This window comes from Colobus angolensis, unplaced genomic scaffold (assembly GCF_000951035.1).
Source record: "Colobus angolensis palliatus isolate OR3802 unplaced genomic scaffold, Cang.pa_1.0 Scaffold35, whole genome shotgun sequence".
Lineage (NCBI taxonomy): Eukaryota > Metazoa > Chordata > Mammalia > Primates > Cercopithecidae > Colobus > Colobus angolensis.
In genome coordinates this window covers 7,623,700-7,635,956 of record NW_012116821.1, presented here as the reverse complement: position 1 = coordinate 7,635,956, position 12,257 = coordinate 7,623,700, and the positions used below count along the sequence as shown (strand labels likewise).

The 12,257-nt window shown below is 44.9% G+C and overlaps 1 long non-coding RNA gene across 2 annotated transcripts in view; it reads left to right on the top strand.

Annotated features, from left to right (window-relative positions):
• The first annotated feature begins 8,052 nt into the window (after window positions 1-8,052).
• The window catches only part of LOC105519465, a 17,797-nt gene continuing 13,592 nt past the window's right edge, over window positions 8,053-12,257 (top strand). Inside the window, exon 1 of one of the 2 annotated variants that reach the window (XR_001002970.1) lies at window positions 8,053-8,244. This is a non-coding gene — a long non-coding RNA (uncharacterized LOC105519465). The remainder of the gene's footprint in view (window positions 8,245-12,257) is intronic. The other variant, XR_001002971.1, reaches the window with a different exon arrangement.

Here is a 12,257-nt window from a genome sequence, read left to right as displayed (position 1 = left end):
CGGATCACCTGAGGTCAGGAGTTCAAGACCAGCCTGGCCAACATGGCAAAACCCATCTCTACTAAAAACACAAAATTAGCTGGGAATGGTGGTGCATGCCTGAAATCCCAGCTACTCGGGAGGCTGAGGCAGGATAATCGCTTGAACCCGGGAGATGGAGGTTACAGTGAGTCGAGATTTGGGCACTAAACTCAAGTCTGAGCAGCAAAGCAATAAATACTCTGTCAAAAAGAGAGAGAGAGGGAGAGTGGGAGGGAGGGAGAGCAGGAAGAGAGGGAAGCAAGGGAAGGAAGGAAGAAAGAAAGGAAGAAAGGAAAGATGATTGTAATGTACACTGTTTGCACGGGGCATTGAGAAAGTTTTCTGGCAATAGCTACCAGTGTTCCTGTTTCATAGAGAACTCCAGTCACTCACAGCATTTTGACTCTTGCCGTCTCCCTCTCTTTTTTCTGAAACCAAAGGGTTCTTTGCTCTTTACCAAACAATTTAAGCCTTGTTCTCATTTTTCGCTTGGGATGTTAAAAATGCTCTCGGGAAACAGTTCTCCCATTCAGAAATTCCAAATATATCCGTGAGTCTTTATTATTCTTCAAGGTTACAGGAATTTTCCTTGGACGCTGTTTGGATTTGAGTAGAGTTTTTGCCTTTCATGTCTCCTCTTGCTTTTAAAATAAGTTTTGGTAAATGGAAGTCACTGAGCTTATATTTGCTTATTTATTTTGCCAAATTTAGTCTGTCTAAATATGCTTTGTCATTAAAAAACAAACCAAAAAAAGTAGTTTTATTCTCTCCTCCTGAATTTCCTTTTAAAAATTAACTGGGGAAGATATTACAATGTGTCATTTGTTACCTTCAACCGTAAGCTGGTATTGACATTTAAAAATGAAGCCAGCTGTACATAAAAAGACATCTTTTGGCATCTCTTTTAACAATTTGAACAAAACCTCGAAAGCCATTTCATCTTCTGGTCCCAACTTTGTAAATTAGACCCTTGAATCTGCCAAATTTCAGGAGCTCCTTTATCTTAATGCCGAGATACTCCTCCAAAGAGAACTAGCTATATAGAATGTTGCCAGTAGAAACAAAAGCATGTGTATTTGAGACACAAAGGGAAGAATGCTGTCAGTCTCACTTCTTGCCTGACATATTGAGTGGAAAATGACAGCTGGCACAGTAGCCTCTCCCAGAGGCAAGTGTGCTCACTCCAGAACCACTTCTGCATCCCAGCAATCTGCCCTGCCCAGGCACAGCACTGCTGTGGCGGCCCAGCTCAGAACTGGATTCTGCAGACAGGTTCCCAGGATACAACTAGGGACCCAGGAGGAGGGACTGTGTCATCACTCTTCCTGGGAACAAGAGTGCTGCCTAGCCAAGGTGAACTCATATGGGGCAAAGTCGAAGGACCTCAAAAAGATACATGAAAATCGAAAGATGTCGCTCCTGACATTGATCCGAAACTAACAGGGGGCATCTGGGTGGATCTTGAAGATGCTCCGTGTGCTCTTGTTTGGTTGGGTTTAACCAGGTTTGGTGAGAAGCTCACAGATTTGAGATCACATGATTGGAAGTCATGATGCCTTCCTCCTTTAATAGCTGTGCATCCTCAGGCACATCCTCTAACCTCTCTGGACCTGTATACAATGTGGACAATATTGTCTGTAATGGTGCTGTCCAGGTCCTTGTGAAGAGTAAGCAAGTTGATGGCTGTGAAACCATTCAGTAACCTGTAAAATGCCAGTGATGGTGGCATTATGACTGTCTGGGCTCTGTGCTAAGAGTCTAAGCTTGGAGAGTGTGTTCTGGCTTCTAGGCAACTAGCTTTGGCTTGTGTTGACTGATACATTTGGCTTCAGAGTTATTTTTTTACAGTCCATCAGCCTACTCTAGTCTCATCTGTCCAACTACTTCACCATGGGATGTTGGCCAAACCACCCCACCTGTCTGTGCCTCAGTGACTCCTTCTAGAAAATGGGCCTGGTACATAACTCCATTTGTCTCAGGGAGACCCATCAAAGCAAATCAAGTTCATTCACTTAACCAGCATTTATCAAGGGTCTACTCTGTGCCTGGCACCTTTAGGGTAGAATCTTGAATAAAATAAAGCTCCTGCCCTAGAAGAAGAGACAGACAAGTGATCAGTCAGTTCCAAGGCAATACAATCAGGTTACAAAAGAAAAACAAGGATGATGCCATGGGGCCCACCAGAAGCCTTATGCCTAAACAGCAGGATTAGAAGAGACCTTCTTGCCAACTTAATTTCACTGATGTCTCCAGGAAAGAACCTGTGCTGTGCTCATCTAGGGAGAAATGGTTAAATTGGGAACATTCACCCATCTTGCACAGGGTTGACCCCCCCATAACACAGAGAGCCACAGGAGGAGAAGTGTCTATACTTCTTACAGTAATCTCAGGCTTATTGTCCAGAGAAATGTCCAAAGTGGAGATGTCGTTACCTCAGTGCCAAAGAGAGGGTGACATCACACCTGGATACTTTGCTAATTTGTCCCCGAAAGTCATTTCTTATTGGGGACGAAGTAACACTCAGCAGTTGCGAGATTTGATAAGCTGAGAGTGAATCACCACTGTGGGGCACACCTGGGAGAAGTCAGGAGTGCCCTGAGGTCAGCCTTCCCTGACTCACTGAATTGGTGACTTCCCAGCTTCACCTCCAAAGCTGATGGACAGGCCTTATCCTGCCCTCTGCCTGTGCTGAGGTGAAGACATCATCTGGACTCTTGTTGTATGTAGGGTAGGCAGGGGCCACTGGACAGGTGGTCATAGCACCAAATTATACAGAAATTCATTCATTTATTCATTCTTTCATTCACTTATTGAATGGAATTGAATATATCACATGGGCTGAACTCGATATGGCATAACCAGGAAATAGCAGCTTCTTCTTCTCCCTCAACTCCCATCACTGCCCTTCCAACCTTCTCTGTCAGATCTTCTTCCACTAGTAAACATCTCGGGCAGATCCCACACAATTCAGTCCCTTTCATGTCGAGCTGTTTTCATGTTAGAGTGTTTTAAAAAGCCTAGTGTTAAAACAGTTTAAAACTGTTTCCCATCAAGTTCCATGCTCTTTCCCTTCCCCCCAGCTCAGGCCTGACCCAAGCTCGTAAAGATTGCATGGTCTGTCTTTTATGATTGCTCTGTCTCTTGTCACTCACTAGCTGAGTTTTGCTCCCAGGGTAGGGCAGAGAGTCGGGGGAGAGGGAAAGAAGCAAAAATGTCTTTTTCCTTTGCTTCAGCTGCTGTTGTCTAGCCATTGGCATTCTTTGAATACAGATGCTGAAATACTGGTTCTTATAAGGTACTTTAGTCAGGTACTTTGGAGTGACCCCATCCGCCTGCCCCAGGTCCTGTGCCTTGCAGTGCCTGGACTTGGAAGAGTACCCTCCCTGGTGGATTCTTAGGATTCCCCTTCAACCCAAGGGTCATTGGGACACCCCACGTGGCCATCTCATGTCGGGTTTACCTGGCCCTGGCAGTCAGGGCCCATGGCTGGGGACCTATTAAAAGGAGTCAAGCTCAAGTCCCATCTTCAGAGTCCACGTGGCCCATGAAAATATGTTCCCCATATTAAGCTCTGAAAAGCAAGCCTTGCTGAGAGCTTTTTGCTTCCCAAGATGGTGGCAACCAGGGCAGGCCAAGACCCTGCAGCTCAGCAAGCATCCACCACAAAGGGGGAGATTTTAAACTCTTCTCTGACTGCCACACTCTCCTGAAGCTATCTTTACTTGGCTCAAGGGGCAGGGAAGCAGCCCACCTCTACCACCTCACTCAATGAGAGGAAAAGGAAAATAAATGCACAATGCTTTTTACTAGAAATCCCTTACAATCAATCCAAAACCACATCTCTATATTTCTATCTGTATCTATCTGTTGCTTTGGCCAACTCTTAACCAGTCCTGCGTGGTTGGTAAGCTGCATCTGTCTTTAGAATATGGGGCCACTTATTCCTCATCTCAGCTTTGGTCATCAGCAGAAATTCTCAAACAGAAAAATTTCAACTTAACTTTCTGCTATTCATTCATTCATTCATTCATTCATATTATTCAGCAAACATTTATCCAATGTGAACTATATGCCCAGGGCTGTGCCAAGGTTCACCCAGCAAGAAGCAAAACTGACATGGACTCTGCCCTTTCATAGATATGCTGGGCGAATCCACCAACTGCTGGCTGCTTGATACCTTTCAAGAACATCTAAATTTGATGAACCCGAGATCCTATCAACTGGAACTCTGTTACTCTGTCACTGGTGAATGACTACAAAGATAGGTATGACTTCGTGTTTGGAGTAATGATCCCCAGTGCCGCAAGATCCTAAAGTGCCTTTGAGTCATCACCAATAACTTACTCATCAGAATTGCTTTCGTGTTGAGTAGATTTTGCTGATATCTGATTGTTCAGCAAGTACAAACTTAATTAAGCTTCTATTTTAATACTAGATACATGCTCTAAGATCAAGACAGAGTTCCCTATAAACAGAATATTTGCTAGATCATATCTCATTATTTGAGCAAACTGGATCCAGAACATTTTCTTGTTTGTTTATAAAGTAGTTCATGTGTACATTTGTGTGTGTGTGTGTGTTTGTAAATTCTTCCCTTCTTGGTGAATTTTCTTTTATTAAATTGAATTCTCCCGGTATTTTCCTTTTTATCCAGAAAATAGGAGTACCCACTTTCCTGGCTTAAATGGATAATTCATGGAAAGATTTAACTTGATTTTTTAAATGCAAAGTGATATGTTTTAAAAACACTGTTCCTGTTCTTGGCACTGCCAATCAAAAACATTCAACTTAGAATATCTGATTTGTTCCTGAAGTTGGATTCTATGTATTTTGATTTCATGAGAATTTAAAGAATCAAATTAAACCTCAGTGTAGATAAAAAGTTTTGATCTCATACAGGGGAAAACACCAGAGGATCTTTATTGTTGCCAAGCGACATTGATAAAGTTTTGCATTCTAACCCCAGTTCCCTGGTGGAATATATAAATCTTGTTAACCTTATAAGTATGATTTTTCAAGAGCAAAGAACTTCTCCCTTCTTCCTTTATTATGTCTAATTTGCATACAAGTACATAGTCCAAGTGTTGGCAGATAATATTTTAAAGGGCATCGAAGTATAAGAATAACTACATACTTGCAGATGTGTTATGAAATATACCCCATTAGTCACTTTATATTTGAAAGGCAGAAAAGCAGGCACCTAGCAACAGCATGCCATCACTCAGGATTAGAGAAAAGCCACTTTACATCCAGGAACTATTACCCCCTCATTTGGGAGTTGTCAAGTTAGTACATTTAATTACACAAAAGATCCTTGGCTGTTGATTGTCCGTATTCATGGTGAATGACAGTAATGACATCACCTAAAGGATGCCTTTTGGTGGTGGAGGAGACAGGAGACTGGGCTTAGTAGGAGCTCTCCAGACAGGTTCGTCGGTCAGTCCTGTGCAGAGAGACCCAAGGCTCCACTTGAAAACTGTGCTTTCTCTTCTGGAAAGCCATTCATCCTTCCTTCTTTTCCCTCTGAGTGGATTACTGGGTGGATGGGGCAGGGGGTTGCCCTCCCAGAACCCAGAAATAAGGGTCCAGCACTTAACACTGTTCAGGAGCAAACTTTCCCCCACCAGCCATGGGGGAAAGCATCAGATGCTGAGCTCTTATTAGACCCAATCAGATGGAATTTTCTCTTTTTTATTCTTTCTTTCCTTTTTTTTTTTTTTTTTTTTTTTTTTTTTTTTTGAGATGGAGTCTTGCTCTGTCACCCAGGCTGGAGTGCAGTGGCGCAATCTCAGCTCACTGCAAGCTCCGCCTCCCGGGTTCACGCCATTCTCCTACCTCAGCCTCCCGAGTAGCTGGGACTACAGGTGCCCACCACCACGTGCGGCTAAATTTTTGTATTTTTTTTAGTAGAGTCAGGGTTTCGCTCTGTTAGCCAGGATGGTCTCAATCTCCCAACCTCGTGACCCGCCCACCTCGGCCTCCTAAAGTGCTGGGATTATAGGCATGAGCCACTGCACCCGGCCTCAGATGTAATTTTCACAAGGTTCTTTTCTCACACTTGTTAGGATGGATAAAAGGTAACAGGAAGGAGATGACAAGAAGGAAGAAAACATCCAAACCTAACATTTGGCTGGGGAGAGATTCCTTGTGGAACATCTGCAGGTGCTTGCATCTGGGCCAGACAATGTAGGGGCCCCCAAGGCCACTCTGCAGAGATCACTGAGCCCCTGTGGAAAAGACCAGGGTCCAGAACAAGGATACACAGCTCAGTCCTCAAGCAGCTCCCTTCAGGCAGGGGAGCTCAGCACTCGGGGAATGTCCCAGAAGCAAGATGTTCCCTCTGTGTCCTAGAGACTTGGGTGCAGGCAGAAACTCGCATATGATCAGGTCTTGCCTTCCAGTATGAACCTAGGTTAGGTAAGTAGAGGAGTATCAGGAAGAGCAGTGGGGATTTGCATGCATGGGGAAGGCCAGGGCTGGGGGCGAGATGGACTTTCCCTCTCTCCTAAAAAACTGAAAAATAAACATAAGAAACAGGAAGGAGGAAGAGAGAAAGGGAAAAAGAGAGGGACCAAAAAAATAGTATCCATTTGAAATAGATGGTTTTAATGATTGTATTGCAACGTCATGCACAACATTGTGAATGCAATTAATACCACTAAAAATAGTTAAAATGGCAAGTTGTATGTTATGTAACAATTTTAAATGATGTAATATGTCAAAAATCACAGTGTGCATTTTAAATGAATGAAATATGTGGTATCTGAATTTATATCTCAATAGAGCTGTTTTTAGAAGGTGGTATCCACAAGCAAGCGTGTGTGTGTGCACGTGTGTTGGAGTACATTTGCACGCACATGTGTGTGTGGCAGGAGTGTCAGTTTCCTAGCTAATCTACTTTGGGTGGAAACTGTCAGTGAGGACTAGGCAAAAGTGGAGAAGAGAAATGTAACCTGCCTGTCCGTTGTTCACTGGTGCCCTCAAGGAAGAGAGAAAAAAGTATGGCAAATGCTAAAATAATATGATATTATAAGCGTCACATATTTTTTAAGGGGGAGTATTCTCCACCACAACTTCCACGCCTGGTTTCCCTTTCTCAATGCACTTTGTTTCCAGAGTTAGCCTCATGAAAGCTGTGGCATGAATGATCACGCTGAAGCTCTTATTTTCCCCTTGAAATATGCACTTGTGCTTAGGAATGCAGCAAATCTCTTTCAGTTATACCTTGGCGCCAGAGTCCCTTTTCCTGGAAGTACACCTCCAATGTCAAGAGGGTGTGGTGCAGTGGAGATGATGCTGTGTCTGGGTCAAAGACCTGCCTCCCTGCCTAGGAGACCTTGAGCAGTCATTGCCTGGACGTCTTTGACCATAAAATGCAGATGATGATGATGCCTCCCTTGCCTTCTCCCTGGAGTAGCGTGCGAAGCAAAATCCAAACAGGACAACATGTGAAAGAATTCAGTAAACTGTGAATCACTGCCTTAGTGGAAACTCTTCTGGATGCACGTAATAGAAACACAATCAAGTAAGCAAAAAGGAAGACACTGAGTTGAAAGTAGACTGGGATACCTCTCAGAAACTATGGCAGGAGGTGAGGCTGGATCCAGAACAGGGGTCTGGAGAGCAGAGAATGCAAGCAGCTCATTCCTGTGGCTTCTCGCTGCTTTTCCATCTGTTTTCATCTCTGTCTCTCTCTCCAGAGTGGCTTCCATTGTACTGGCTTGCAGGGCCAAGCAGGGATACCCCATGGCTCCTGTGACTACATAACCTTAATTTAAGCCATGAGCCCAGATGTCTATGCCAGGTCCTAATTCAGTTGGTTAAGCTGGGCTGGGTGTGGACACGTGTTGTCCAGTGAGTCATGAATATGGACAGGGGTCACATAGAATAAATTTGACCATTCTTTGTCCATCCCTGTGGGTGTGAGCTGGGCAGGTACCAGGAGACGAGACTTCTACAAACATTTGGCAACATCTAGTGGTGTGATTACAACAGTCAGTGAAAGAGGAAGATTCAATTTTGAGAACCTCTTTTCCTAGTGTCCCCATCTTTGCTGCCTTCCATGAGTTTGATCATGTGAACTCCATGGAGGTTGGCCACTGCTGGGCAATGCAGCCAAACAAAGTGAGCAAAAGTAGGCTGGAGGGCTCCGTGGGTGAATGGGGCTAGGCTGGCTGTGGTGCCCCAGGAGCCCTGAAGCCACCTTGCAGCCCTTCTGAAATGGTGAACGGGCTGCTGTTCTTCTTGTACCAAGGTGTCCATGTTGCCGTTCTCAAAAAATGAATTGCAAATAAGAGTGGGTACAAGTCATAGAAACCCATTCCAAGCTAGCTTACACAAAAAGGAGACCATTCTGGGGCTGCTTTTCCAGATCCCTCTGTCCTTTCTTTCCTGCTGCCCTTTGAGCCATTCCACTGTTTCCAGCTCTCTGGAGACAGGCATGGTGAGGTCTGCATTGAACCCCCTGCCATGAAATGAAGGGGAAGATGCTGAACTGGTGATTTTTCCCCCTTCTTTTTCTGTCATTGCCTGTGGTCTGCAATTACCCATTCCCCTCTTGGCCTTGAGAGCTGTGCCAGGGTGAGCAGGTGTTGAAAGCAACTTTGTTCTTTTTGAGTCAATTTCATTACATGGAGAGGATCCAACTCTCTCCATGTAGCTGGCAGCTCCCAAGGCCAGACCACTGGGCAGGACTCCCAAGAGCAGTGCTAGCCTCTTTGGTGTCACAAAGGGTCGGGCCAGGCCTGCTCATCTCTTTCCCCAAGAGCAAGCTGCTTTTTGAGCAGATGTATGAACAACTGGATGCCTCTGATAGACTGCAGTTCTGTAAGGTTGCAATCCTACCAGCCTTGCAGAAAAGTAAAAAGAAAAGCTCCAAACTGAGGCATCTCAATTCTGCCATCTTTCAGACTTTCCTACGTTCTCACAGGTGGGCCAGCAACTAACCACGGACCAGTAGGCCTGTCCCCTGCACTATAGAAGATGCTGGTTATGGGATGTACAGGTGGAAGAGTGAAGGGAGCCACGCAGAAGACCCAGGCCTTTTCCTTGCCCAGAACTTAACTGGGCAAACACACAGCAGATTCCTGCAGGATTTAACCCTTAAGGATTAGCCCTTAAGAAGCTACAAAGGTAAACAAGTACATGATTACATTCAAGCTGGTTGCTGAATAGTAATAGCATCTGTTCCTGGCATCATTCTAATCAGTTTACATGTGTCAGTTCACACAGCAAATAAGTGACAGAGCCAGGATTTGAACCCAGACAGTCACTACACAAACTTCCTCCCACATTATCAGCCTCTCACAATGCAAACAAAACACTGACACAGAATGTGTCTTTGCTCTTGTGTACTTGTGGTAATTTGCATGATTGAAAGATACCATTAGGAAAAAGAAATGTTTTAAATATCTAACCCCTGGAAAAGCAAGGTTTAGAGACTAAACATTTCATGACCCATCCGAAGCTCAGAGGTCAAGTTTGCAATTCTGCGAACTTCCCGCAAGAGTAAAACTGGCTGCTCTCGCTGCTGTTAATGGAGGAGGACCGTGACCTTGATGTACAGGTGGTGGGAGGGTGGGGCATTATTTAAACAACGCGATTTGATGGGGGGTGCTGGAAAGTGAACAAAAGTGTGAATTATTCCACAGCTGCTCACCCTGACGTTTATTGTGACTTTAAAATCTGTGAACATATGGTAACGGCTGGAAGCACGAAATAGCAGTTGGAAACGTGTAGACTTAAGGAAAAACCAGCCACCCTTATACCTTCCCACTTAGCTTCTCTGTAGAATGCTGTTGTCTTGCTAGCCTTTTTTGCTCCCAAATCTGAAGAAAGCCCAGGAACAAATGTCCCCTTTTCTTCAGCCCATCCGCCCATGCATCCGTGAGAGCTTTCCCCCTCCGGTAACAGAAGTTAGTGTTTTGGTTCTTGGCTATGGTATTTTTATGTATTGTGCCCTTCCACAGTTTTTGTTGGATCTTGCTAAATTCCACATCTTTGTTTTACAAGGCTGGATAGAGAGCTGGAAACATTGGGATGACATTTTGTTTGGGAATCCATGGTGGTCCTTGGAAATTCAGGTCAACGGCTGCTTCTATTGCCAGCTGAGAGAGCCCCACTGTGTGGCTAGGAGATACCACCACTCCCCGGCCTCCCAGTTATTCCCCTGGTCATCCAGCAAGCCTCACGTCTTCCCCTTCCTCTTGAAAGCCTTTGGGAGCATCCTAGTGGCAATGACTGCACCCTTCTCTGTGCCAGGGGCTGACTTCCACTTAGCCTGTCTAACTTTCTAGTTTTCTTTTTTTTTTGAGACAGAGTTTCACTCTTGTTGCCCAGGCTGGAGTGCAGTGGCGCGATCTCGGCTCACCACAACCTCCACCTTCTGGTTTCAAGTGATTCTCCTGCCTCAGCCTCCCGAGCAGCTGGGATTACAGGCACCTGCCACCATGCCCAGCTAATTTTTGTATTTTTTTTTTTTAGTAGAGACAGGGTTTCACCATGTTGGTCAGGCTGGTCTCGAACTCCTGACCTCGTTATCCACCCACCTTGGCCTCCCAAAGTGCTGGGATTACAGGCTTGAGCCACCGCACCCGGCTCACTTTCTAGTTTTCATGTTTTGTGTTGCTCTCCTAATTTGTAAGATTCTGAAGTTTCAGAAGCATGTTTACTTGATCCATCCGCTGCCTCACTACATTGACAAGCAGTAGCCGGGTGCTTCCTCTGTCAACATACACATTCACATTCATATTTGTATGCTTGCTGCAAACCACCATGCCTTTGATCAAGGAATGAATCCACTGCTTTACAGAGATTTCCATTTCCTGATTCTCTCCTTTCCTGATCAAGTTGACTTGGGAACTAGGGGCACTCATAGAACCGAAGCCAGTTCACCCCTCTCAGAGTGAGAGAGACCTAGAGGTCAGTTTCGTGGGTAACCTGAGGCTCCCTCAGATACCTGCTCTTTCACATAACAAGCTCTCCCAGAAGGACCAGTTCATACAGCAACTTCTTTTCTAAACACATCTCTCTGGAGAGCCCCATACAGAGAGTGCTAGCTTCCTACGTGATATCCACCCCCACCTTCTCTCTTAGAGATCCCCGGTGTTATCCTGGTTAGCACGTATCCAGTGAAAAGATGAGTTCTCTTGCAGAAGATAAAAGCCGAAGTTGTTGGGTGGGACTTCTAGGAAAGCCTTGTTTGCCATCCCATCCTTCCTGATTCCTGTTGTTTGAGATGTGGATGTGATGGCTGGAGCTGCAACAGACATATTGAGGCTGTGAAGAAAAGACTAAAAGAATCATGGACCAGATGCAGTGGCTCACGCCTGTAATCCCAACACTTTGGGAGGCCGAAGCAGGTGGATCATGAGGTCAAGAGATTGAGACCATCCTGGCCAACATGGCGAAACCCTGTCTCTACTAAAAATACAAAAATTAGCTGGGCGTGGTGGTGTACCCCTGTAGTCCCAGCTACTTGGGAGGCTGAGGCAGGATAATCGCTTGAACTCAGGAGGCGGAGGTTGTAGTGAGCTGAGATCGTGCCACTGCACTCCAGCCTGGCGACAGAGTGAGACTCCATCTCAAAAAATAAAAATAAAAAATTACAAATACCTGTCCCTGATTTTCTCAAGCCACCAAACTAATGCCAGTAATTACCCATGTCTGCATTTCTCATGACATGACAAAAATAAACACCTTCATGCATTTACACCACTACAGTCAGTTCTCTATTGCTAGCAACTGAAAGCAATTCCTAACTGATATACTGTGTTAGAGAGAGAGTAGTTCAGTGATTATTCACAGGCTTGAGTGACAGGGAGCTGAGCTCTTATGAAGCCAGTTCTCAGGAGTTCTTCCTTTGCTGACAAGCCCTAGAGTCAATCTTCTCTGAGTTAAGAGATTCTTTTTGGTGTTCCCAAATATAACTGCTTCAGTGAAAGTGAAACACGAAAGCCACCAGGCTCCCTCCCTAGAAGCAGTTTTAGGAAAGCAAGTCATCATCTCTCTTTGACGTGTGGTCACCTGCCAAAGTGTTGCTGATACCAAAGCCCACGAGCTACATGTCCAAGTTCTCCAACATCTGGCAGCTGAGCTGCTACTTGCTTTTTTAAGCACAAAACCAAGCATTCAAATGTTCCCAATTTAGCCTCATAAGCTTTATGTTGGGCTCCTCTACCTTAGCCCACAGCTGCCAGCAATTCAAAGCTCTCTCTTTTTTTTTTTTTTTTTTTTTT